This window comes from Cervus elaphus, chromosome 14 (assembly GCF_910594005.1).
Source record: "Cervus elaphus chromosome 14, mCerEla1.1, whole genome shotgun sequence".
In the NCBI taxonomy this organism is placed as follows: domain Eukaryota; kingdom Metazoa; phylum Chordata; class Mammalia; order Artiodactyla; family Cervidae; genus Cervus; species Cervus elaphus.
This window is the reverse complement of record NC_057828.1, coordinates 74,561,974-74,587,480: the sequence shown is the minus strand read 5'-3', so window position 1 is coordinate 74,587,480 and position 25,507 is coordinate 74,561,974. Positions and strand designations below refer to the sequence as shown.

Sequence of the window (25,507 nt, the reverse complement as noted above, 5' to 3'; positions counted from 1 at the left end):
AAATGAGGTTTTAAGAGAAGAATATAAAAATGCCAAAATTAGACTCAACATAGATGCTGTGCTTAAGTTTCTAAATTGACTCTTGAGTTTCTTGACAAAAAAGGAATAAAACAGAATCAATGATAGACAAGATTATATTCAAAAGAAGGAAGCATCATAGGAAGCAAATTCTGAAATAAACCTCTCATAAAAGATCATAAGTTGAAGACACAAAATAATGGAACAAATAATGGCCCTAACACTTTTTAAAAATGTTTCTGTGATTATAAAAGCTACACATACACACACAGAGAGTATGAAAATTGGAAAAAATGAAGAGAAGCACAAAGCTGAGAATAAAACTCCTCCATAATGATGCCAATATTTTGAAGAATTTACTTCTAGGTACATATAAATATAGAACAATTATTCTTATGGAATCAAACTCAGGTAGGAGATCAAACCAGTCAATCCAAAAGGAAATCAACTCTGAATATTCATTGGAAGGACTGATGCTGAAGCTGACGCTCCAATACTTTGGCCACCTGATTCAAAGAGCTGACTCATTGGAAAAGACCCTGATGCTGGGAAGGATTGAAGGCAGGAGAAGAAGGAGATGACAGAGGATGAGATGGTTGGATGGCAACATCAATTCAATGGACATGAATCTGAGCAAGTTCCAGGAGACGGTGAAGGAAGGGAAGCCTGGCATGCTGCAGTCCATGGGGTCGCAAAGAGTCAGACATGATTGAGCGACTGAACAAGAACAGCAAACTCAGGTCTGCTCACTGTCTCGCAGCAAAACCAATCTACCGACACCAGGTTATGGAGAAGGAACGTACAGCGTTTATTGCTGGGCACCAAGCAAGGAGAACTAGCAGCCCATGCTCAAAAGACTCAAACTCTTCATTGACTTTTAGACAAGGGTTTTTTAAGACAGTGTTGGGGAAACTGTCATAAGATTAGCTTGAGGACCTTCTTCTGACTGGTTGATGGTGAGGTAACAGGGTGATGTTTCTGGGATCTCAATCATCAACCTTCTAGCTTTAACAGTCTGGGTCTATATGCTTGTGATCAGCATGTAGTCATCATCCTCTACCTGAGTCGGGGATGGGGGGAGGATCATAGTTTCTGCAGAACAAATCAAAGATAAGCATCAGATTATAACTTATATCCCTTTAGGAGGATATAGGAGTCCTGTGACTCTTGTCCTAAGCATTAGCTACTTGAGTTTGTTCTTTGAAACTTGGAGAAGGCCTAAGAGACAAAAGCCTTTTTTTCTACAGATAAGAAATAGAGGACATGGAAGGCCCATAGTGCCCAGGAATGCCCCACAGGGTCCTACTTGGTTTCAATCTCCCCTTTTCTTTGATACTCCTCAATCCTGAGGGCAACTAAGGTGGGACAAGAAAGGGAATAAAGGTTTGAATAGAAAGATTAATCATAAGCTCAGCAGGGGAACTCCGTTTTAGGAGGACTTGGATGTGGTTACTCTCAATGTATTTTTAAAACCCTAAAACAAGAATCTTGCACATAAATCTGTGACTTGGTTGATGAGTATTTCCTTGATAAATTCTTAGTACTAGATTTACTGCGTGAAATGATGGAACTGATTCTAAGGCTATTGGTATGTATTTCCAAATTGCTTTATATAAAAGTGAAAAATAAAAGATCTGACTTTTTAAATACACAAAAATAAAAACCCATTTAAATGAATATGAACATCATGCTCCATTCCCACCTTGAGTATATATATGAGTGTTCATCTCACACCTGCTTTGGAGAGTTAACCAAGTTTTCATTAATTGACAGTTCTGTAAGTAAAGGAACAAGGCATTCAGTGGTTACAATTTGAATTTCTGTGTTTACTCATGGAATGGAATGTGAGGTCCCTGTCTCCTTGAAAGCAGTAGCATTCTATTTTTGGTTATACTTATTTCCTTATTTCCTACAACAGCACCTGGCCTGTGGTGGATATTTCATAAAAGTCAGGTAATTAATGAGTGAATTTCATGTTCATGTGTTTACAGGTCATCTATATTTTCTATTCTGTGAACTGTTCTTCCATGTCATTGCCTATTAAGATATTTTAAAAAACTCTTCTAAAAGTAAATACAGTGAATCAATGTCGCATGCAGCTTCATACTGCAAAGTCTGACAAAGGTATATCACTGAAACAGCTGAATTTAAAGTTATACAGTGAAAAGTGAATTTGACCTGGTGACATTAGATAGCTTTAGATGGTTGAGCTTGACCCAGGGAGGTTTCTTCTTGAAAAAAGCTTTAATTTTAAAAAGAAGAAATCTACTCAAAGGTATTTCAAAATGAGGAATGGCTGGGGAGAGAAATATTAATGCTACACCTGACAAATTTATGCTACAGGTAAACTTGCATAAGTACTTCCCAAGTGTGTCAATTCAGTTATCAAAAAATATGAATGGTGGGTCCACACTAAGCCAGGCATAGCTGCAGATGCTGGGACTGCAGCCATGAGCAGGAGAGGAAGGCAAGGCACCTACGCTCTGAAGCCCACATCCCGGTTGCAAGCGATCCTCACTGCATTCTTCATGGTCATAAAGATGCCAAAAGAAATCCGAATACTTACCACTAGGGGCAGGTTCCTAAATGGAAGTGAAATACCATGTACATTTTTATGAGTATTGACTATAAGAGTCATATGTTCACGGAACAGTATATGTAGTGTGAGTTGACCTATATTTAAAGAAAGGGGCTTTTACCTTTCATTTTATTCACTTTGGAGCTGCTTATTGTACAACAAGCTGGGTATGAATTTTGTTAGAATAATTTTTTTTAAAGAAAAGTAAGGGAGAGGATTCTGTACAGCAAGCAAAAGCAAAATGTTTCACCTCTCAGGATGGCGAACTTCAGGAGGACAGAGATTGTACTCAATCTCACAAGTTAACAAATAAATTCAAATGACTGAAACACCAAATACCATGGAGAGGTGAAGGTGTCTTTCTTGTTTAGTTGGTTTTTTGTTTGCCTACAACACTGTCAACTCTTACGGACTATATGTAACTCTACAAAGTGGGTGTGAGATGGGCACTCTTACCCTCCTGGTGGGAAAGGATATAGTTCTTCTATTTATTTTAACTGGTTTTCACTATTGATCTTTAAAAGTCTTGTCCTTCAGTTTTCATTGTACCTAAAGCAATTTGGCAATGTGTATTCCACATGAGGAATATGAACATTCTATAGTCAGTATATAGCCTTGAATTTTCCCATCATTTTGTTAATGAGCTCGGGTTCGGCTAGCTTGCCACTCAAAAGCCAATAATTTAAGAGACAAGTGTCAGTAGAAAGGAAAGTTACTTCCATGAGAAAAGCCAACAATCTTGGGAGAAAGTGGACCCGTGTCCTGAGACCAACTCCAGAGATTCTGCTCAGCCATGACAGTTTCTGAAGGGAAAAGGAGGGAAAGAATCTGAGTGAATCATCAAGGCAGGAGGCTGAGTTCTGCATCCTTCTCCATTGTATGCAGACTGGTTGACTCTCTCTCCCTTCAGAGGTTATCTCGCCCCCATAATCTGCCTGCAGGATAGCTAAGGGGACTACTGGGGGTACAGAGCTAGTTATCCTTCAAATACATAATTCTTCATTCTTACTTCTTTTAATCTAGGAAAAAATCAACAAGTTAGGCGGGCATGGTATGCATTCAGGATAGCATAACTCAGAAGTTAGTTTAAATTGCCAAGTGACCTCATCCCTATAGTTAGGTTCTTTTGAGGCCAGAGGGGAACAGAAATGGGCAAACAGGAAAGGAGCAAAAGAGCTGTTTCAATTACTCACTGTCAAACATCATTCCATTTCTATGGGTTTAGGAGTGAAGGTCTGTCTTCTCTAATTTCTTTATGCTGACAAAGGACTCCATATTTTCTGAGTTCAAGATGCCATCATGGATCTGTAGCATCTCTCTGCTGACAGTTTTAAATGTCTGCTTATGTGAATGCGGGCAGAGCAAGCATAATTATTTTGATGCCCAAAAAGATGTAGATCATGATGAGTAATAATGTTAATCTCATTCTCTTGAGACCAGTTCTTAGAATTGTATTAGTCATAGATTCAGTGCTGCTCAAGATGGAACAGCTTTATGTCATGTCCTCTTGTGGCAGTTAGAGTATCTGAGACACAGCCCAGGAATATGCGTCAGACACTGAGACTATTAGGACTCTACTGTCCTAATCATTAACTGCTCGAGCCTACTCTTTCGTAACTCTGGGAGTCCTGGGAGACTTCAACTTTTCTAAAATCAAGAAGTGGGGTACATTGAGGGGCTTTTGTATCTGGGGTAGGGGGAGCCTTCAGGGTTCTGGTGGGTCCCAAATTCACCCAACAAATAAAATGCTAAGAGTCTATCAAGGAATAATCATCAATCCAATCATAGATATATAAACAAGAACATTTTTTGTAGAATTTTTTTCAACCTGTCTATACACCTATAAGCAAAACTACCAACACCTACCTGAAAACAGCCAATGGACATGTGCCTGAAGTCAGATTCCAATTAACATGTGACTGAGCTGAGTGTATTCTATGGGTTTTAAATCATCTAACATTTTTCCCATGAACTTGTCTTGTTCAGGAACTTCCATATAATAAGTGCATATCATAAATTCTTTATTTCTAGCATTAGAAAACTAGTCTTTTCTAGTACTCACTAAATAATTAAATGTAATGAATGATATTTAAAGAATATTATTTTGAAGAGGCGCCAAATCACTGGCCCACATTGGGCACACATCTGTCTCAATCCTTCCCTTGGGAGACAGCTGGCCTCAAGGGAATTGCAGCTAGGATCTCCCAGAGCTAGCATGGTTAAGTCATACCTGCTTCCCTCAATGCATCTGCTCCTAACTCCTGCTCTCCCCATTAAGCTCCGCTTCACTTGGGACAGAGTCAATCTGGCCATCACAGCCCCTTCTCAGCCCGCAGTGTACCCGTGACTTCAGCCCCATTGCCTATTCTCTTGGTCTCTCCATTTTCCAACTCTAAATTCCCTCCAAAGAAGAGGTATCTAACTGGCTCAGCTGAATTTTATAAGTCAAGCCCCCAAATCACTTATGATGACCAGCCTAGAGAGGTACAGTCATTGACTCAGGTCAAATCAGTGAGGCCATGCTAAGGGCAGACAGAGCTAGACTAGAAGCAAGGTAGGCAATGGTATAGACATGTCTGAGTTCCTCGAACAGCCTTTGATGTGCGCAGTGTGTGTGCTCAGCAATGTCCAACTCTTTGCAACCCCATAAACTGCAGTCCATCAGGCTCCTCTGTCCATGGAATTTTCCAGGCAAGAATACTGGAGCAGGTTGCCATTTCCTACTTCAAAGGACCTTCCCAACCCAGGAATCAAGTTCATGTCTCTTGGGTCTCCTGCATTGGCAGGCGGATTTTTTATAACTGTGCAACCTAAGAAGTTAGCCTTTGCATGATTTTCCTTAAATACTGCTTCTGTGGAGAAGTAGTGGTTGTCTAACTTGAGATACTGAGGCTGAGATAAGGAGGGTGTCCACACAGGGGCAGCAGAGGTGGTCTGGTGTAAAGTTTCAGAGCTCAAGCGGGCAGCAGAGGATGTCCACACGGAACCTGGCATGGGGCTTCAGAACTAAGAGAGACAGAGAAGGTATGTGCAAGGGGGCTGCGATGGGGCAGCCCAGTGCAGACTGAGGAGGGCATCCTTGTGGCCTGGCATGGGGTGTCAGAGCCCAGGTACACTGGAAAGACATCCACGTAAAGGGCACAGAAGCAACTGCAGATTAATCACCTTAATCAAATAAGTGGTATATGTTGAGGATAACAAAAGCTACGTTCTCATTTCTGGAGTTATAAATATGAAAGGGAAGAAAATTAGAATGAATCATGTGATGTTGATTGGAATTGGAGGTGTTGGTATGAATCAATAACTTTTAATCTACATAGATAGATATAGAAATATAGATACATGTGTCTATATGTGTGTGCATATATTCTCTAGTTCTGTCATCTGAGAGGCCTTGGGAGCACATTTAGCACCCAGATCTTAGTTTCTAAATATCATCCTGTACTAAAAGAAACCAAGACTTCTCAGAGAAATGGTGTTGTGCCTATAAGGAAAAAACTGCTCAAAGAATAATGACATGTTATTAACACACAGAAACTTTTCAAGGGCTCCCACGAGACAAATCTAGGACCATCTAGGACCATTGGGACTTTCAAATAAATAGTAATGATAAAAACAGATTATAAGCTATTACAGACAATAAGAATTCATAATGACATAAATAAATACATGAGTAAATAAGCAGGGAGAGAATAAGGTTTTCCCATACAATAAAAAGCCAAATGATAAATACAGAAGGAATAAAGAAGTTAGGCAACCATTTGGCAACCATCACAGTAGTCATTAGGTGGCAAGAATACACAGAAGAACTGTACAAAAAAGATCTTCTTGACCCAGATAATCATGATGGTGTGTACACTCACCTAGAGCCAGAATGTGTACACTCACCTAGAGCCTGACTTCACATCCTGGAATGTGAAGTCAGGTGGGCCTTAGAAAGCATCACTATGAACAAAGCTAGTGGAAGTGATGGAATTCCAACTGAGCTATTTCAAATCCTAAAAGATGATGCTGCAAAAGTACTGCACTCAATATGCCAGCAAATTTGGAAAACTCAGCAGTGGCCACGGGACTAGAAAAGGTCAGTTTTCATTCCAATCCCTAAGAAAGGCAATCCCAAAGAATGCTCAAACTACCACACAATTGCACTCATCTCACACGCTAGTAAAGTAATGCTAAAAATTCTCCAAGCCAGGCTTCAGCAATACGTGAACCGAGAACTTCCAGATGTTCAAGCTGGTTTTAGAAAAGGCATAGGAACCAGACATCAAATTGCCAACATCCGTTGGATCATTGAAAAAGCAAGAGAGTTCCAGAAAAATATCTATTTCTGCTTTACTGACTATGCCAAAGCCTTTGACTGTGTGGATCAAAATAAACTGTGGAAAATTCTGAAAGATATGGGAATACCAGATCACCTGACCCGCCTCTTGAGAAATCTCTACGCAGGTCAGGAAGCAACAATTAGAACTGGACATGGAACAATAGACTGGTTCCAAATAGAAAAAGGAGTACATCAAGGTTGTATATTGTCACCCTGCTTATTTAACTTATATGCAGAGTACATCATGAGAAATGCTGGGCTGGAAGAAGCACAAGCTGGAATCAAGATTGCCGGGAGAAATAACAATAACCACAGATATGCAGATGACACCACCCTTTTGGCAGAAAGTGAAGAAGAACTAAAGAGCCTCTTGATGAAAGTGAAAGAGGAGAGTGAAAAAGTTGTCTTAAAGCTCAACATTCAGAAAACTAAGATCAAGGCATCTGGTCCCATCAGTTCATGGGAAATAGATGGGGAAGACAGTGGAAACAGTGTCAGACTTTATTTTAGGGGGCTCCAAAATCACTGCAGATGGTGATTGCAGCCATGAAATTAAGAGACACTTACTCCTTGGGAGGAAAGTTATGACCAACCTGGATAGCATATTAAAAAGCAGAGACATTACTTTGCCAACAAAGGTCCGTCTGGTCAAGGCTATGGTTTTTCAAGTGGTCATGTATGGATGTGAAAGTTGGACTGTGAAGAAAGCTGAGCGCTGAAGAATTGATGCTTTTGAACTGTGGTATTAGAGAAGACTCTTGAGAGTCCCTTGGACTGCAAGGAGATCCAACCAGTCCATCCTAAAGGAGATCAATCCTGGGTGTTCACTGGAAGGACTGATGCTGAAGCTGAGACTCCAGTACTTTGGCCACCTCATGCGAAGAGTTGACTCATTGGGAAAGACCCTGATGCTGGGAGGGATTGGGGGCAGGAGGAGAAGGGGTCAACAGAGGATGAGATGGCTGGATGGCATCATCGACTCGATGGACATGAGTTTGAGTAAACTCCGGGAGTTGGGGATGGACAGGGAGGCCTGGCATGCTGCAGTCTATGGGGTCACAAAGAGTTGGATATGACTGAGTGACTGAACTAACTAACTGACTGACAGTAGTCTTTTTCCAAGAAGCACCAATCAATGCTAAACCTAGTGGGTAAAATTTAATAAGAAATACAGTATTTATATAGTCTCAAAATACGACCCTACTCAACAACAACAACAACAACAACAAAACAGCCTGATTCAAAGATGGGCAAGGACTTTAATAGACACTTCCCCAGAGAAGACATACAAATAGCCAAGAGTTACATAATAAATGCTCAACATCACTAATTACCAGAGAAAGGCAAATTGAAACCATAAGATGTCACCTCATAACTGTTAGGATGGCCAAAATCAAAAACAGAAATAAAAAATAACAACTGTTGACAAGGATGTGAAGAAATCAGAACTCTTGTGCACTGTTGGTGAGAATGTAGAATGGTACAGCTACTGTGGGAAACAGATGGAGGTTCCTTCAAAAATTAAAAACAGCATTACCGCATGATGCAGAAATTCCACTTCTGGTTATATACTCAAAAGAACTGAAAGTAGTGTCTTTCTTTTCTTTCCTTCCTTTTTTAAATTGAAGTATAGTTGACTTACAATGTTATATTAGTTTCAGGTGTACAACACAGTGATTCCGTATTTTCAGAAAGCAGAGTCTTGAAGGGATATCTGTACGCTCAGGGAAGCATTATTCACAACAGCTAAAACCCTGAAGCCACCCAAATGTCCGTGGACAGATAACAGATAAGCAAACTGAATTACGGAGCTGTGACATACATACAATTTCATCTTAAAAAGAAAGGAAATTTTGATACATGCTACAACAAGAATAAACCTTGAGAACATTGTTCTAAGTGAAGTAAGTCAGTCACAAAAGACAAATACTGCATAATCAAATTTATATGAGGTACGGAGAGTAGTCAAGATCGCAGAGAAAAGTAAAATGGTGGCTGCCAGAGACCCAGAGGAGGCAGAAGAGGGAGTTAGTGTTTAATAGGTACAGAGATTCAGGTTTGCAAGATGCAAAGCGTTCTGCAGACAAAAGATGGTGATAGTTGCACAACACCATGAATGTATTAGTACTTAGTACCACTGAACTGTAGGCTTTAAAATGCTTGAGATCATTTGAAAAAGTGGGAAAGTGAAAAAATGAAACAAAAAGTGTGATCCTACAAAATATTTATTGATTACAGTCATGGGGGTGTGTGTGTGAAATGAGTAATTTTACAGTGGAGAGACCTGACAGACACCACCTGAACCAAATGAACAAAGTTACTTAATATCCCTAGTACTGGGAAAAACTGAAATCATGCATCATCTGATGGGATACAGTGTGAAGGGGAGAAATTTATTTGTAATGATCCTGTCAAAAATACATGCCTGAATCAAATCATAAGGAAACAAAAATCCGAACTAAGGAACATTCATCAGTAGTGTGCTGGTAAATGGTTACCAACTAGCTCTCTATAAGGGGAACATTCAGAACCCTGATTTATAGCATTTCCATGGTATAAATAATCTCTTGATAGCCATATCAACAGGAGATCAACCTGCTTGCAAAATTCATGAACACTGCACAACCAGCACTCATCATCCAGGATAAGCCAGCTCTGGTACAAAATGACTGGCAATACTCTTTGATAATGTCAAAGTCATGAAAGTCAAGGAAAAATTAGAGAATTTTGCAGCCTAAAGAAAGCTAAAGAGTTATAACAACTAAAATGCAAAATATGACCCCTGATTGAATCCTTTGCTGTAAAAAATATCACTGGGACAAACTTGAATGGCACCAGTGGATTAGATGAAAGGGATAAATCAATGTTGATGGAGGAGGTTGAATAGTGGCCCTCAGAACACACATCTACATCCAAACTCCTTGAACCTATGTAGGTGACCTTATTTGGAGAAAAAAAAAAAGAGGTCTTTTCAGTTGTGATTAAGTTAAGCATCTTTCAGTATATCATCCAAGATTACCTGGGTGGGACCTAAACCCAATGACAGTTTTCAGTTTCAGTTCAGTCACTCAGTCGTGTCCGACTCTTTGTGACCCCATGGACTGCAGCACACCAGGCTTCCCTGACCATCACCAACTCCTGGAGTTTACTCAAACTCATATCCATTGAGTCGGTGGTGCCATCCAACCATCTCATCCTCTGTCATCCCCCTCTCCTCCTACCTTCAATCTTTCCCAGCATCAGGATCTTTTCCAATGAGTCAGTTCTTCACATCAGGTGGCAAAGTATTGGAGTTTCAGCTTCAGCATCAGTCATTCCAATGAATATTCAGGACTGATTTCCTTTAGGATGGACTGGTTGGACCTCCTTGCATTCCAAGGGACTCTCACGAGTCTTCTCCAACACCACAGTTCAAAAGCATCAGTTCTTTGGTGCTCAGCTTTGTTTATAGTCCAACTCTCACATCCATACATGACTACTGGGAAAACCATAGATTTGACTAGACGGACCTTTGTTGGCAAAGTAATGTCTCTGCTTTTTAATATGCTGTCTAGGTTGGTCATAACTTTTCTTCCAAGGAGATGGCAAGAAAATCAGAGTTTGCTGATTTTAGGAATCAGCGAACTAAAATGGACTGGAAGGGGTGAATTTAACTCAGATGACCATTATATCTACTACTCTGGGCAAGAATCCCTTAAAAGAAATGGAGTAGCCATGAAATTAAAATATGCTTGGTCCTTGGAAGAAAAGCTATGACCAACCTAGACAGCACATTAAAAAGCAGAGACATTACTTTGCCAACAAAGGTCCATCTAGTCAAAGATGTGGTTTTTCCAGTAGTCATGTATGGATGTGAGAGTTGGACCATAAGAAAGCTGAGCACCAAAGAATTGATGCTTTTGAACTGTGGTGTTGGAGAAGACTCATGAGAGTCCCTTGGAATGCAAGGAGGTCCAACCAGTCCATCCTAAAGGAAATCAGTCCTGAATATTCATTGGAGTGACTAGCTGAAACCAATAAGAGAGAACTGACACGGGCAGTCAAAGTTGCGAAGGACACTCAGGGGAGGGTTTTGGCTGAAGAGGAGGCAGCGCATGGTGTTGAATCAGCCCAAAATTCTTTGAAGATAAGATAAAGCCTGTTGCTTAATTTCACGAGGTGACTTTGGCAAGAGCACTTCTGTGCAGGTACAGGAGGGCCTGGGAAATGTAGCTCCTCCGATTGCCTTAGAGCCTCAGCACTTCTCCCACGACAAGAATAAAAAAAGAGATTTTAAGAATCCCCACAGTTGAAGGGTGGGCCCAAACCAATTCCACCGACATCACCAAATCTCCCACATGCAGCCTAAATAGTTGTGCTTAGAGAGACTTGTCAGTGTCCTGTGTGTTCATCCGGGCTTCCCTAGTAACTCAGCTGGTAAAGAATCTGCCTGCAATGCAGGAGACCCAGTTTGGTTCCTGGGTAGGGAAGATCCCCCAGTAAAAGGGATAGGCTACCCACTGTAGTATTCATAGGCTTCCAAGGTGGCTCAGACCGTAAAGAGTCTGCCTGCGATGAGGGAGACCCAGGTTTGATCCCTGGGTCAGAAAGATCTGCTGCAGAAGAGAATGACTACCCACTCCAGTATTCTGGCCTGGAGAATCCCCATGGACAGAGGAGCCTGGCAGGCTATACAGTCCATGGGGTCGGGCAGAGTCAGACACGACTGAGTGACTAAGCAGACACATGTGTTTATCCAGCAGGGGTCAGGTTCATCCACGAAGGTTTCAGGGTAGGCATTTGCGTCACCTTCACTTTATGTCACATGAGAGGGGCTTCAAGAGGATTATTTGGAGACTTTTACAAGTGTCCCTGGAGTTTGGGGATTGGTATTTGACTCACACTTGCAAGTCTACAGGCAAGAGGCAGGGCTGAAACTGTTTTCACTTGAGAGTGAAGCTGCGTGCATCATTGGATCAAACACATCCACACATAGCAGGCTTCCCAGAGACCTGGGAGGGGTGAAGAGGAACTGGCCTGGGGTCACCTGCTCAGGGATGGTGGATGGACTGGGTCAGGAAGACTGGACTGACTGGAGCCCTGGAATGAGGAGGGTGCTTAGTGAAGTGAGCTAGAGGAACCATTGCTCATGCCAAGGAAGTCTCTGGGGACCTCTGAGGAACCCATAAAAAGCCCCACAAAATCCACTATCACTTCTTCCAAGTCACTAGAACCCTAAGATAGGGATTTATTTGTCTTTTGAAATAATTTCAGACCTATGGAGGAGTTGCAAGAATAGGACAAATGACTTCCCCATCGCCCTGTAACTGAACTATTTGAAAGTAATTGCTATTTTAATTGAGGCAGTTGCTGACCTGATATCCCATCATTCCTGAATATGTCAGCATGCATTTCCTACAAGCAAGGACATTCTCCTACATAACCGTACAAGTGAGGAATGCAGTTTATTGGTTCCTTACACCTGCTGTAATACATTACCATAAGCCGGGTCTGAGGTCAACAGAAATGTATTTTCTCACAGTTCTGAAGACCAAGAGTCTGAAATCAAGCACGGAGGCCTGCTTTTGACCTCTTCCGCTCAGCTAACAAGCTCCAGCACACAGCTAGTCTGCCAGGTCCCTGGCTCTTGCTGTTTCTACAGTGGCTAAGTCCTTGCGTTTCTGGGACAGAGCTAATTGCAAACAGTCTGGCCCATTTATCACCAAGTCTGCACCCTTACTTGTCAGACACCATGTCCTATATTTTGCTTTAGAAAATATGGTCACCACAGTTCTGTTTCTTTGTGGTCTAAAACTTCCCAGAAGATAAATCTAATTGCCGGCTCCGTTCTCCCCACATAAACCAAAACTGAACCCTGAGCAAAAGCACTCAGACTTCTAATCCCTTCACTTTCTGACTGCTCAGTGCATATTAAAACAGTGGTGGTTTAGGCACTCAGCCCTGTCCGACTTTTTGTGACCCCGTGGACTGTGGCCCGCCAGGCTCCTCTGTCCGTGGGCTTCTCCAGGCAAGAACACTGGAGTGGGTTGCTGTTTCCTTCTCCAGGGGATCTGCCCCACCCAGGGATCAAACCCATGTCTCCAGCTTGGCAGGCAGGTTCTTTACCACTGAACCACCTGGGAAGCCCATGTTAGAACAGTAATTTATTTATTTATCCATTTGATATAATTAGTTTCATATTCCAGCCTATTGTTTATGAACAATAGTTGAACAAGTGGATCCCATAGGGTGCAATCAGAAAACAAATTTATTCCTTCCTTGAGACCTGTTCTTTGGGTGAGTTCTTCTCTGAACCTGGACACGATCAAGGGCAGATGGCACACTCTAGAATAATAAAGGATCTTTTGGCTGCTTCCAGTTTCAGGAAAGGTCTCACTTCAGTAATTAAAACATCCACCCGTTTGTAACTTACCTCTAAGCAAATCTTCTCCCAGGACTTCCCTGGTGGTCCAGGGGTTAAGACTCTGCATTCCCAATGCAGGGGGCCCCCGGTTAGGGAACTAGATCCCACATGCTGCAACTAAGAGTTTGCAAGCTGCAACTAAAAATCTCGAGTGCCTCAACTAAGACATGGCACAGACTAAATAAATAAATAATATTTTTTTAAAAGGGGAAAAAAAAAGCTTCCCCCCTCATCAAGCTTGAACCTGTTGTCTTAGGAAATCTGGGATAGAAAAGAGATATGTTCAGCCTGTCCTCCTGCCCCGGTCTCCTCCTCCTCACCAGGCTCCCTCTGATCGCCCCTAAAGAATCAAAGGGACGATGCAGGGTGGAGAAGGTCTTCCTTGGCTGGTGCCCGGATATTACAGCCTCGGTGTCCTCTGGGCACTTTGGTCCAGGTCGAAATCTCATGTTCTCTGGACTGGGAGGGGGACCACACCTACCTCGGGCACTGGGTGCTTTCGTGGGTTTTTGGAGGTTCGTGCACATTCCCCGGAGGACCCTGCTGGGATATTGAATTCTTCCAGTGAGCTGGACAGCAGTAGCTTGTGTCATTTCCGTCAGACTCTGAAAATACAGTGGGAGTGCAAGGGGATACACTCACCACGTACTGCTGGGCTTTCGGGCAGGAACTGGAAATGACTCCAGGGGAGAAGGGATGAGCCCTGGGCCAAGGCCCATAGGGAGGTGAGCAGAGTGTGGGCAGGATTTCGGGCCCCCTACAGGGAGAGTGCCCTTTCGTATGACAGTTTGTCCTAGCTCTGCAGGGGCCTTGCCCGTAACCAGCGCCTCCCAGCCTGGGTCAAACCCCAGCCCTGAGTGCCCCCCAAACTGCTGGGGACAAGGTCTCCATGAGGTGCCCTTGAAGCTCCTCTCATAAGGATCAACCCCTTCTTCTAGGAAGCTCAGCGAGACACTGTTCATTTCTTTGCCCTAATACCTGTCCTCTCTGACCTCTTCACCTTCGGCCCTTCTCATTCCCTCAGCATAGTTGAGGGTCTACATGTTGCAAACTTGATTTTGTTTTTTAGGGTTTGCAGGGGGTGGGGTTTGTTTATGTTACCACATCCTAAATAAGTTGCCCAGGTAGTCTGGAACCTTCTTCAGAAGATGGAGGCCTTTGAAGTTTACTACAATCTCAATCTTTGAACCTCAGCTGAAACTAGAGCAGGAAAAGTCAAATTTTAACATCCTCTTACGTATTATTTATTCCACCTTGACCAGTTCCCCTTAGCTCAAAGATCCTTTCTGAAAAATAGAAGCCTGTGTTTTTTAAAAGGGACTCTGCCCTTTTCAGCTCTCTGAAACTTCGAATGCAAGGGCCTCCTCACACAGCTAAGTGGCATTGTGTGGGGAAGTGAGTGAGAACAGTGCTTTGAAGAGAAAACAGACTTTAGTGACATGCACCCAGATTGTTTTAGAATACTGAGAACCTAGGAGGCTTTTTCCTCTTTATTCTATTTTTTGATACATTTCTGCTTTCCTTTAGTGAGCCTACACTGTTTTACAATCCTTTATCTGCAATTTCAAAATGCAAAAACTGGTGGCAGGGCGGGGAGGGGTAAAGAAAAAGGCTCTGAAAAACAAGAATTTTTTAAAAAATAAGTAATTATATAAAATTAATTTAACTTGAACTGAAGTGAGGCTATTTAAAGCCTTTATCTCAGCGTGAACTTTTAAATATCTCAGTGCAGAAATTATGTATTTCCTTACAGGCTACCTCCCGAGGTCCTACTAGAAGTGTTGTATACAGTGTATACAATACTGCATATTGTATATGGGATTCCCTGGTAACTCAGCTGGTAAAGAATCCACCTGCAATGCAGGAGACCCTGGTTTAATTTGGGATAAGGGATAGGCTTATCCTGAAGGGATAAGAAGGGATAGGCTACCCACTCCAGTATTCTTGGGCTTCCCTTGTGGCTCAGATGGTAAAGAATCTGCCAGCAATGTGGAAGACCTGGGTTCGATCCCTGGGTTGGGAAGGTCCTCTGGAGAACGGCTACCCACTCCAGTATTCTGGCCTGGAGAATTCCATGGGCTGTGTAGTCCATGGGGTTGCAGAGTCAGAAATGACTGAATGACTTTCACTTTCATATTGTATACAACAATAAACATTATTGGAGAAGAAATGGCAACCGACTCCAGTATTCTTGCCTGGGAAATGCCATGGACAGAGGACCCTGGTGGGCTGAGTCCATGGGGTTTCAAAAGAGTCCAACACGACTTAGTGACTAAACCACCACCACTACCAACACCACCATATATAGTATAAGCTTTGCACCATCTTCTAAATTTCAAAAATAATTCTATAACACATCAGGCCCTAAGGGTTTTGGGTAAGTGCTTATAAGCCTATACTTTACAGAGGAGAAAATATAACAAACTTTGTTATTATTTTTCCTGCTCTATTGGCTTTTCATTGTAACTAACCCAATTCTCATCTCTAGTTTTTGTACAAGCCTTTTCCCCACCACCCTGGCTCTTCCTGAATTTTTTTTCATCAAGTCTTTTACCACCTGCAGCTGAAGTTTCCTAATTAGCTCAACATCTTTCTTCACCTGAATATTCACTTTAAATTTTGGACACATGTTTTCCCTGATCACACTAGTTTGAGCCTTAAAGAGATACAACAACTGATAGTTTACTGACAGCCCGTCCAACTGTCATTGTGAGAGACTGCTCCTCCTTCCAAAGACCTTCCCCCTCCATTTCTCCTGCGAGGTCTTAGATCAGGTTCAGTAAGCTTATGTCACCATGCCTCTCCTTCTGCCATAACCACCCTTAAAACCATCCTAGATATGGTTTATGGATAAAGACCCTCTTTCCCATTGAACCCTTCAGCACAGCCCTCCAACCCAGACCACCAACTAGAAGAATCTGAGGAGGAGGTGGGCTCCAGTTTGCAGGTTCTTACCACATAGTCCTTGTGGGAATTAAATCTGAGAACTACTGGCTTAAAGGTTGGCAGGTCAATGGCAGGCCACGGAATTTGACAGATGAAATATGGTTATAATGAACGTTAGTGACAGCTGCAGCCTTCTGAAAAACTGACAGCCCCCATAAGTAATTAGGTTGCAGTGTACCTCGTGCATAATTTTTCATGATAAAGATGAATATCTTTCAGTAGTCAGTTCAATCTTGACTCTTATCTAATAATTCAGTATTCTTCATGTATGTGTGTGTGTTAGTTTCAGGAGTACACCAAAGTGATTCAGTTATACATACATATCTATTCTTTTTCAGATTCTTTTCCATTACAGGTTACTACAAAATATCCAGTATAGTTCCTGATGCTAATACAGTAGGTCCTTGTTGGTTATCTATTTTATACATAGTAGTGTATCTGTTAATCCCAAATTCCTAATTTATCCCTCCCTCTCTTTCCCTTTTGGTAACCATAAGTTTGTTTTCTTTGTCTGTGGGTCTATTCCTTTTTCTCGGGCAATATATGCTCAGAAGTGGGGTTGTAGGATCGTATGGTAACTCTGTTCTCAGTTTTTAGGGGAACTTCATAATGGTTGTACCAACTTACATTCCTACCAGGAGCATAGAAGGGCTCCCTTTTCTCCACACCCTCTCCAGAATTTATTGTTTCTAAATTTTTTGGTGATAGCCATTCTGACCAGCGTGCAATGATACCTCATTGTAGTTTTCATGTGCATGTCTCTAAAAATTAGCAATGTTGGGCATTTTTCATGTGCCTATTGGTCATCTGTATGTCAGTTCAGTATTTTGCTTCACCTCTTATATTGTATTTTGAAACCATACATCTATTTGATGAATTTTTCAAAACTCTTCTGCCAGGTCTGGCTCCTTTCCTATCCCTCTCCTTTTTTCTTCTTTCCCTTTAGGAACAACAACAATAAAAAAAAAAAAAATCTGTCTCCCTTTCTCCTGCAAAACAGTTTAGAATCCTTTTCTGTACTTTGAGCATTACCTAAGTCATAATCAAGAATAGAAAGTGGGGACTTCCCTGGTGGTCAAGTGGTTAAGAATCCCCCTGCCAGTACAGGAGACACAGGTTCAATCCTTGGTCCGGGAAGGTCCCACACGCCACGGAGCAACTAAGCCTGTGCATCGCAACTACTGAGTCGAACTCTCCGGCCCATGCTCTGCCCACAGGCACTGCAAGAGTAGTTCCCGCGGGCTGCCACCTAAAGAAAGCCCGTGCAGAGCAATGAACATCCAACACAGCCAAAAACTAATTTATTAACTAATTTTGTAGAAAAAGACTAGAAAATGGGATACACTAAGCTCCATTAGTGGGACAAATATCACTGCTACAAGAATGCAGACTATAGGTTCACATGGTCCCTTGCTTCTGCATTTCTGTTGCTACCCAGACAGATACATTAAGAAATGCCAGAGGCAATATCTTTATCATCAACTAGAAGAGGATAAGGACCAAATGGTAACCACCAACCCCCCTCCGCAAACATTGTCCACGTGAGACCTGTGAATGTGAGCTTATATGAAAAAAAGATCTTTGCAGATGTAATTTAGGATCTCAAGATGAGATCATCCCAAATTATCCGGATGAATCTAAATCCAATGAAAAGTGCCTTAATAAAATGAGCAAAAGACATACCCAAATTTGTGAAGATGGAGGCAGAGACTGGAGTGATGTATCTACAAGCCAAGGAACACCAAAGATGAGGAGCAGACATTAGAAGTTTGATGAGATAAGAAAGGATTCTTCACGAAAGCCTTTGGAGGCAATGTGGCCCTGCTGACACCTTGGTTTTAGACAGCTAACCTCCAGAGCTGTGAGAGAATAAATTGTTGTCTCAGCCTCCAAGTTTCTGTAAATTTGTTATGGCAGCACCGGGAAACTAACACAAAAGGACCAGGGGTAACTAGCCCTATCTATTTATGGGTACCCTCACCTGTCAGCTTTGCTGGTGTTGTTCAGTTGCTCAGTCCTGTCCAACTCTTTGCAACCCCGTGACTGCAGCACACCAGGCTTCCCTGTCCTTCACCATCTCCCAGAGCTTGCTCAAACTCATGTCCATTGAGTCAGTGATGGCATCCAACCATCTCATCCTCTGTTGTCCCCTTCTCCTCCTGCCTTCAATCTTTCCCAGCATCAGGGTCTTTCCCAATGAGTCAGTTCTTCCCATCAGGTGGCCAAAGTATTGGGGTTTCAGCTTCAGCATCAGTCCTTCCAGTGAATATTCAGGACTGATTTCCTTTAGGATTGACTGCTTTGATCTCCTTGCAATCCAAGGGACTCTCAAGAGTCTTCTCCAACACCACACTTCAAAAGCATCAATTTTTCAGTGCTCAGCCTTCTTTATGGTCCAACTCTCACATCCATACATGACTACTGGAAAAACCAAAGCTTTGACAATATGGACTTTTGTCAGCAAAGTAATGTCTCTGCTTTTTAATATGTTGTCTAGGTTTGTCATAATTTTTCTTCCAAGAAGCAAGTGTCTTTTAATTTCATGGCTGCAGTCACCATCTGCAGTGATTTTAGAGCCCAAGAAAATAACGTCTGTCACTGTTTCCATTGTTTCCCCATCTATTTGCATGAAGTGATGGAACTAGATGCCATGATCATCATTTTTTGAATGTTGAGTTTTAAGCCAGCTTTTTCACTCTCCTCTTTTACCTTCATCAAGAGGATCTTTAATCCCTCTTCACTTTCTGCCAGAAGGCTGGTGTCATCTGTATATCTGAGGTTATTGCTATTTCTCCCAGCAGTCTTAATTCCAGTTGTGCTTCATCCAGCCTGGCATTTTGCATGATGTACTCCGCATAGGAGTTAAATAAGCAGGGTGATGATATATATCCTTGAGGTACTCCTTTCCCAATTTGGGACCAGTCTGTTGTTCCATGTCCAGTTCTAACTGTTGCTTCCTGACCTGCATACAGGTTTCTCAGGAGGCAGGTCAGGTGGTCTGGTATTCCCATCTCTTTCAGAATTTTCCACATTATGTTGTGATCCACACAGTCAAAGTCTTTAGTGTAGTCAACGAAGCAGAAGTAGATGTTTTTCTGGAATTCTCTTGCTTTTTCTGTGACCCAGCGGATGTTGGCAATTTGATCTCTGGTTCCTCTGCCTTTTCTAAATCCAGCTTGAACATCTGGGAGTTCTCTGTTCATGTACTGTTGAAGCCTGGCTTGGAGAATTTTGAGCATTACTTTGCTAGCATGTGAAATGAGTGCAATTGTGTGGTAATATGAACATTCTTTGGCACTGTCTTTCTTTGGGATTGGAATGAAAACTGACCTTTTCCAGTCCAGGGGCCACTGCTGAGTTTTCCAAATTTGCTGGCCTATTAAGTGCAGCACTTTCACAGCAGCTGTCAGCTTAAAAGTGTAAATATTTCTGCTTTTCATAAATTTTGCCTATTTGGGGCTTAACTGTCAAGTAGAGAGAATCTTCACCCACTCCAGGAAAGGTTGGATTTGACGCATGGCTCCTAAGAAACACTCATATAAAGAACAATGACTTCTATAGAGCAAACATCATCATGTGTGTGAGCCACTAGAATCAAATTTTGAATTCTAGTTCTCCAACTCTGCAACTGTAGGCAATGACTTAGCCTTGAGACTTTAAATTATATAAAAGAGCTAAATAAACTTTAGCTCTTATTTAGCTCCAATTTTAATGCTTATTTTCTTTGTCTCCTCCATGTGGCTGCCTATTTTTTTTGTCTGTTTACTTAGCCCTTTCCATGACTGTAAATGGTTACTCAAGTCCAAGTCTTATATAAAGTTTTAGTTCAAAGTTCACAGCAGCTAATTAGAATCCTAGAGTTGCTTATTTCAGTTTCTTGAGAGAGACCTGATGAGTGTTCAAGCCATTGTGCACATTAACCACCACTGACCTGATCTTCTGTGGATGGAAATGCAAAACCTTTTTGAAGGGGATCTGTGTAGGGAGGCAGTGGTGAGCATTTTGAGTACACTGACGCTGTTTAAATCTCATATATTCAGATCTCTTTATCTCTTCCTTTAGAGCATATGCCTTTGAGTTCATGCTTTAAAAGTATCTCTTACCTTGAGATTATATATTCATCCATACTGTATTCTTTTAGTTTTCACAAAGTACTGCCTAATATAATTTGAATCTGTTTATTAGAATGGCATTTTTCTTTTCTTTAAGTGGCTAGCTGTTCATTCTCACATGATTTTTTGAACAGCTTACACTTTTCTCACCAGTTTGAAATACTAATAATAATGGCATTTCTAAGTGCTTTCTATGTCAGCTTGTGCTAAATCTAATACATGGATTACTTCAGCTTAGTAATATTATTATCCACATATTATAGCTAAGAAATGGTATGCTTGGGATTTCACACCCTGGTCATCTCACTCTAGAGCTCATACTTTTAGCCATTTTGCTATTCTTGTAAGCAATTTGGATCTATTTTTGACTTAAACGATAAGGAAAATTATTGACATGACTGAAGTCCAGATGCAGGGCTGGCTTCACAGTTGACTTGGCTCAAGTTCAGTGTCCCCATGACTCTCTTGGCTCTGCTCTCTTCCACGTGCAGCTTCATCCTCAGGCTGGTCATGAGATAGCTGCAACAATTTCAGCCATACACAAAAACATCCAGCAGAAGAGAAACAGGATTTCTACTTTAAGAAACTCTCCTAAAAGGACAAAGAACTTTCCCAGACACTCCAACAAAATTCCCCTCGAGCCTCACTGGTCCAAAATGGGGCCCACGCCCATCCCTGTATCAACTGTGGGCAGGGATGATGGTATTAAATAAATCATACGAGCCACCCCTAGATTTAGAGATAGTATCGGCTTCCCTTTGGCACATGGACTATGTCAAAGCGACAGGGACTCTCAACAGCGAAGTGCGGCTCTCTGACACAAAAAACCTAAAATAATAGTGGATGTAACAAGTTATAAAGGTAAATAAAGTCTGGAAGTAACCAGTATAGGGCTAGGAGGGCAGCTCACGGTCAGCCAGGTTCCTTCCTTTTCTCTAGATGCTCTGCCATTCTCAACACGAAGCTTCTACTCCATGATCCATGATAGTTCTGGAGTCACAGCCAACAGTCACAACCTAAGAAGGAGGAAGGATTGAGAAGGGAGAGACTGATTTCTTCCTTTAAGGATGTATCCCAGAAATCACATGACATGCTTCTGTGTACAAATTATTGGACAGCACCGAGTCATCTGGCAACATCTGGCTGAGAGAAGCTGAGGAATGTGGACTTTATTCCAGATAACTGTGAGCCCAGCTATAAATTTTGGATTCTGCCACTAAGGAAGAGGGGCAGAAGACAAATGGAGACAATACTGCAGTTCCTGCGACAGGTGGAAACATGAATTCACTTGGGGTTCTAATACAGAGGAAGAAAAGGAAACTAATCTCTGGTTTGGCTACAACATATCTGGAAGCCCTGCTTGGGTCTTGCTTTGGTTCAGCCTTAGACTAGTCAGTAACCCAGTGGTATCAGAAACCGCACATCCCGTGTCACACACCCATTCCTAGAACTTGACTACAGAGTTATCTTAACCCAAAACTCGTGGCTGAGGATTGAGGATGGAGTGGTTCCCTACAGAGATTTGCTTGTATTTTTGCATTTCTAAGAGCTCTTTATACATTAGAGGTTGAGGATATTAAGCTTTTGTCTGCCTAATATGTTGAAAATGATTTTCTAGTTTATCATTTTACCCTTTATCTTTATAGTGAAATTATTATAGTTGCCATTTTGACATCCAGAAATTTTACATTTTCTATAATCAAATATTCCTGGCCTTAACATGTTTTTAACTTTTATGCTAGAATGATTTTTCATAAATAAGAACCTGATCATGATTTGCCTCTATTATCCTCTTTCTATGATTAAATTTTTAATCAGTCAGGAGGTGCATTCTGCTGCACATGTAACAAAACTCCACTTACAATGGCTTAACACTAAATAAGGTTTCCTTTTTCTCAGGCAATAAGTAGTCCAGAACTGGTTTTTTGGAGGTACCAGATCTTCAAAAATCTAAGCTCATTGCACATTTTTGTACTATAATCCTTAATTACATAATTAATATAGAGCATTTCCTCAAGTTCATAAATGACTAATGCAATTCTAGGCATTGTATCTGTAGTCTACTTAGAAAGAAGGAGAAAGGGCAAAACATAAAAGCTACAAGCCACCTGAATTCATCTATTTTATCAGGTAATCGATATCTTTCCTGGAGACCCATCTGCTAGATTTCTCACTGGCCGGGTCTAGAGCACACAACTACCCAAAAGAGTAAGGGAATCTTGAGGAAGTAAATATTTTTATCTCAACACATTGCTATCCTGAATAAAATTAGGTTCTTTTATTAAAGAAAGGGAAATGGACATGGCAACATCACCTGCCACAATTTTCCATGTATCATTTTTTATATATGATATGAAACAAGGAGTTAACAATCTTTTTTCCAATTAGTTAACCAACTTTCCCAACATCTTTATTGAATAAGTCATTTTCCCTTTATTGATTTGGAATGCAACTTTATTATTTTTAATAACACACAGAGGTTCCAATTCCAATAATAACAGTAGTGGTAGTTTAGTCCCTAAGTCGTGTCCGACTCTTGCGACCCCGTGGTCTGTAGACTGCCAGGTTCCTCTGTCCATAGGATTTTCCAGGCAAATCCTAAAGTGGGTTGCAATTTCCTTCTCCAGCAAAAATACTGGAGTGGGTTGCCATTTCCTTCTCCAAGGCATCTTCCTGATCCAGGGATCAAACCCAGGTCTCCTGCACTGCAGGCAAATTCTCTAACATAATAGCAGGGCAATACCTAATAGACCAACCTTCCCCAGATAACAAACTTGGAAAAAATATACAAAACAACCATTGAAAGCACTGAAGAGAAGAAGAAAAAGAAGACATAAACTGGAGAGCTTTTGGCACTTGAAAGAGGGGAATGACACTGGGTGATTTTCCCAATTTTGTAGCTTATGCTCAAGAGCAGGTCCCTATCAGTGCCATTTTCAGGCCGGAAATCTGCCACCTTAGTACCTTGTAGAAGCAAAAGGAAGAGCCTGGGGTTTCTGTAGCAGGTGGAAAGTGAAGGAAGACATCCCAGAAAGAAAAGAGCCACAGTAGAAGAGCACCAAACTCTATGTATAAACTTTTCTCAAATCTCTGTTCATCCCCTGAAATACTCACAGAGCAGTCTAGCCATCAAGAAGCTCAGTTAATATTCAAATAATTAAACAGAGATTTCACTTGGCACCTACTGCAAGAGACCCAGAGTTTCAGCCAAGTGAATGTCTTTGATTCAGTCGTATCCAACTCTTTGCGACCCCATGGACTGTAGCCCACCAGCTCCTCTGTTCATGGGATTCTCTAGACAAGAATACTGAAGTGGGTAGCCATTCCCTTCTCCAGGGGATCTTCCCAACCCAGGGATCAAGCCCACGTTGCAGACAGATTCTTTACCATCTGTGCAACCAGGGAAGCCAAATTAACTGCCCACCAAAAAATAAAAATCAATACTCTTTGGAAGAATATGACAGAATCCAAAGACTAACAATATCAAGCATACAATGAAAAGTCACTGCACATACAAGAATATGATATGTGACCCATATTCAAGAGGAAAGGCAATCAATGGAGATCAGTACTAAAATGACCCAGATTTTAGAATTAGCAGACAAGGATTTTAAAGTAACTATTACAACAATGGGCTTCCTTAATAGCTCAGTTGGTAAAGAATCCACCTGTAATGCAGGAGACCCCGGGTTGAATCCTGGGTCAGGAAGATCCACTGGGGAAGGGATAGGCTACCCAGTCCAGTATTCTTGGGCTTCCCTTGTGGTTCAACTGGTAAAGAATCTGCCTGTAATGCAGGAGACCTGGGTTTGATCCCTGGGTTGGGAAGATCCCCTGGAGAAGGGAAAGGCTACCCACTCCAGTATTCTGGCCTAGACATTCCATGGATTGCATAGTCCATGGGGTCGCAAAGAGTCAGACATGATTGAACAACTTTCACTTTCATTTTTCATTATAACAATGTTCTACGGTCTCAGGACACCTCCACTCTCTCCTCTTACAAAGGATATAAGGAATAAGTTATGCTATAGGGCATACAGACTGAAAACCACAATCACAGGAAACTAACCAATCTGATCACATGGACCACAGCCTTGTCTAACTCAATGAAACTATGAGCCATGCTGTGTAGGGCCACCCAAGATGGACGGGTCATGGTGGAGAGTTCTGACAAAATGCAGTCCACTGGAGAAGGGAATGGCATACCACTTCAGTATCCTGGCCTTGAGAACCCCACGAAAAGTATGAAAAGGCAAAAAGATAGGACACTGAAAGATGAACTCCCCAGGTCGGTAGGTGCCCAATATGCTACTGGAGATCAGTGGAGAAATAACTCCAGAAAGAATGAGGAGATGGAGCCAAAGCAAAAACAACACAAAGTTGTAGATGTGACTTGTGATGGAAGCAAAGTCTGATGCTGTAAAGAGCAATATTGCATAGGAACCTGGAATGTTAGGTCCATGAATCAAGGCAAATTGGAAGTGGTCAAACAGGAGTGGCAAGAGTGAACATTGACATTTTTAGGAATCAGTGAACTAAAATGGACTGGAATGGGTGAATTTAACTCAGATGACCATTATATCTACTACTGTGGGCAGGAATCCCTTAGAAGAAATGGAGTAGGAATCATAGTAAACAAAGGAGTCCAAAATGCAGTACTTGGATGCAATCTCAAAAATGACAGAATGATCTCTGTTCATTCCCAAGGCAAACCATTCAATATCACAGTAATCCAAGTCTAAGCCCTGACCAGTAATGCTGAAGAAGCTGAAGTTGAATGGTTCTATGAAGACCTAAAAGACCTTCAAGAACTAACACACAAAAAAGATGTCCTTTTCATTATAGGGGACTGGAATGCAAAAGTAGGAAGTCAAGAAACATGTGGAATAACAGGCAAATTTGGCCTTGGAGTACAGAATGAAGCAGGACAAAGGCTAATAGAGTTTTGCCAAGAGAACACACTGGTCAAAGCAAACACCCTCTTCCAACAACTCAAGAGAAGACTCTACATATGGATATCACCAGATGGTCAACACCAAAATCAGACTGATTATATTCTTTGCAGCCAAAGGTGGAGAAACTCTATACAGTCAGCAAAAACAAGACCGGGAGCTGACTATGGCTCA

At 41.7% G+C, this 25,507-nt stretch overlaps 1 protein-coding gene and 1 long non-coding RNA gene across 5 annotated transcripts in view; one reads left to right on the top strand and one right to left on the bottom strand.

The window, feature by feature from the left end:
* LOC122708276 overlaps positions 1 to 25,507 on the bottom strand; it is a 70,761-nt gene that overhangs the window by 32,067 nt on the left and 13,187 nt on the right. The window contains exon 3 of one of the 2 annotated variants that reach the window (XR_006345084.1): positions 19,589 to 21,397. The exons of the other annotated variant lie outside the window; for it this stretch is intronic. This is a non-coding gene — a long non-coding RNA (uncharacterized LOC122708276). Of the gene's footprint in view, positions 1 to 19,588; positions 21,398 to 25,507 lie in introns of those variants that run through there. 2 annotated transcript variants of the gene reach the window in all.
* The window catches only part of HSD11B1 (hydroxysteroid 11-beta dehydrogenase 1), a 60,932-nt gene that overhangs the window by 30,413 nt on the left and 5,012 nt on the right, over positions 1 to 25,507 (top strand). The window lies entirely within an intron of this gene.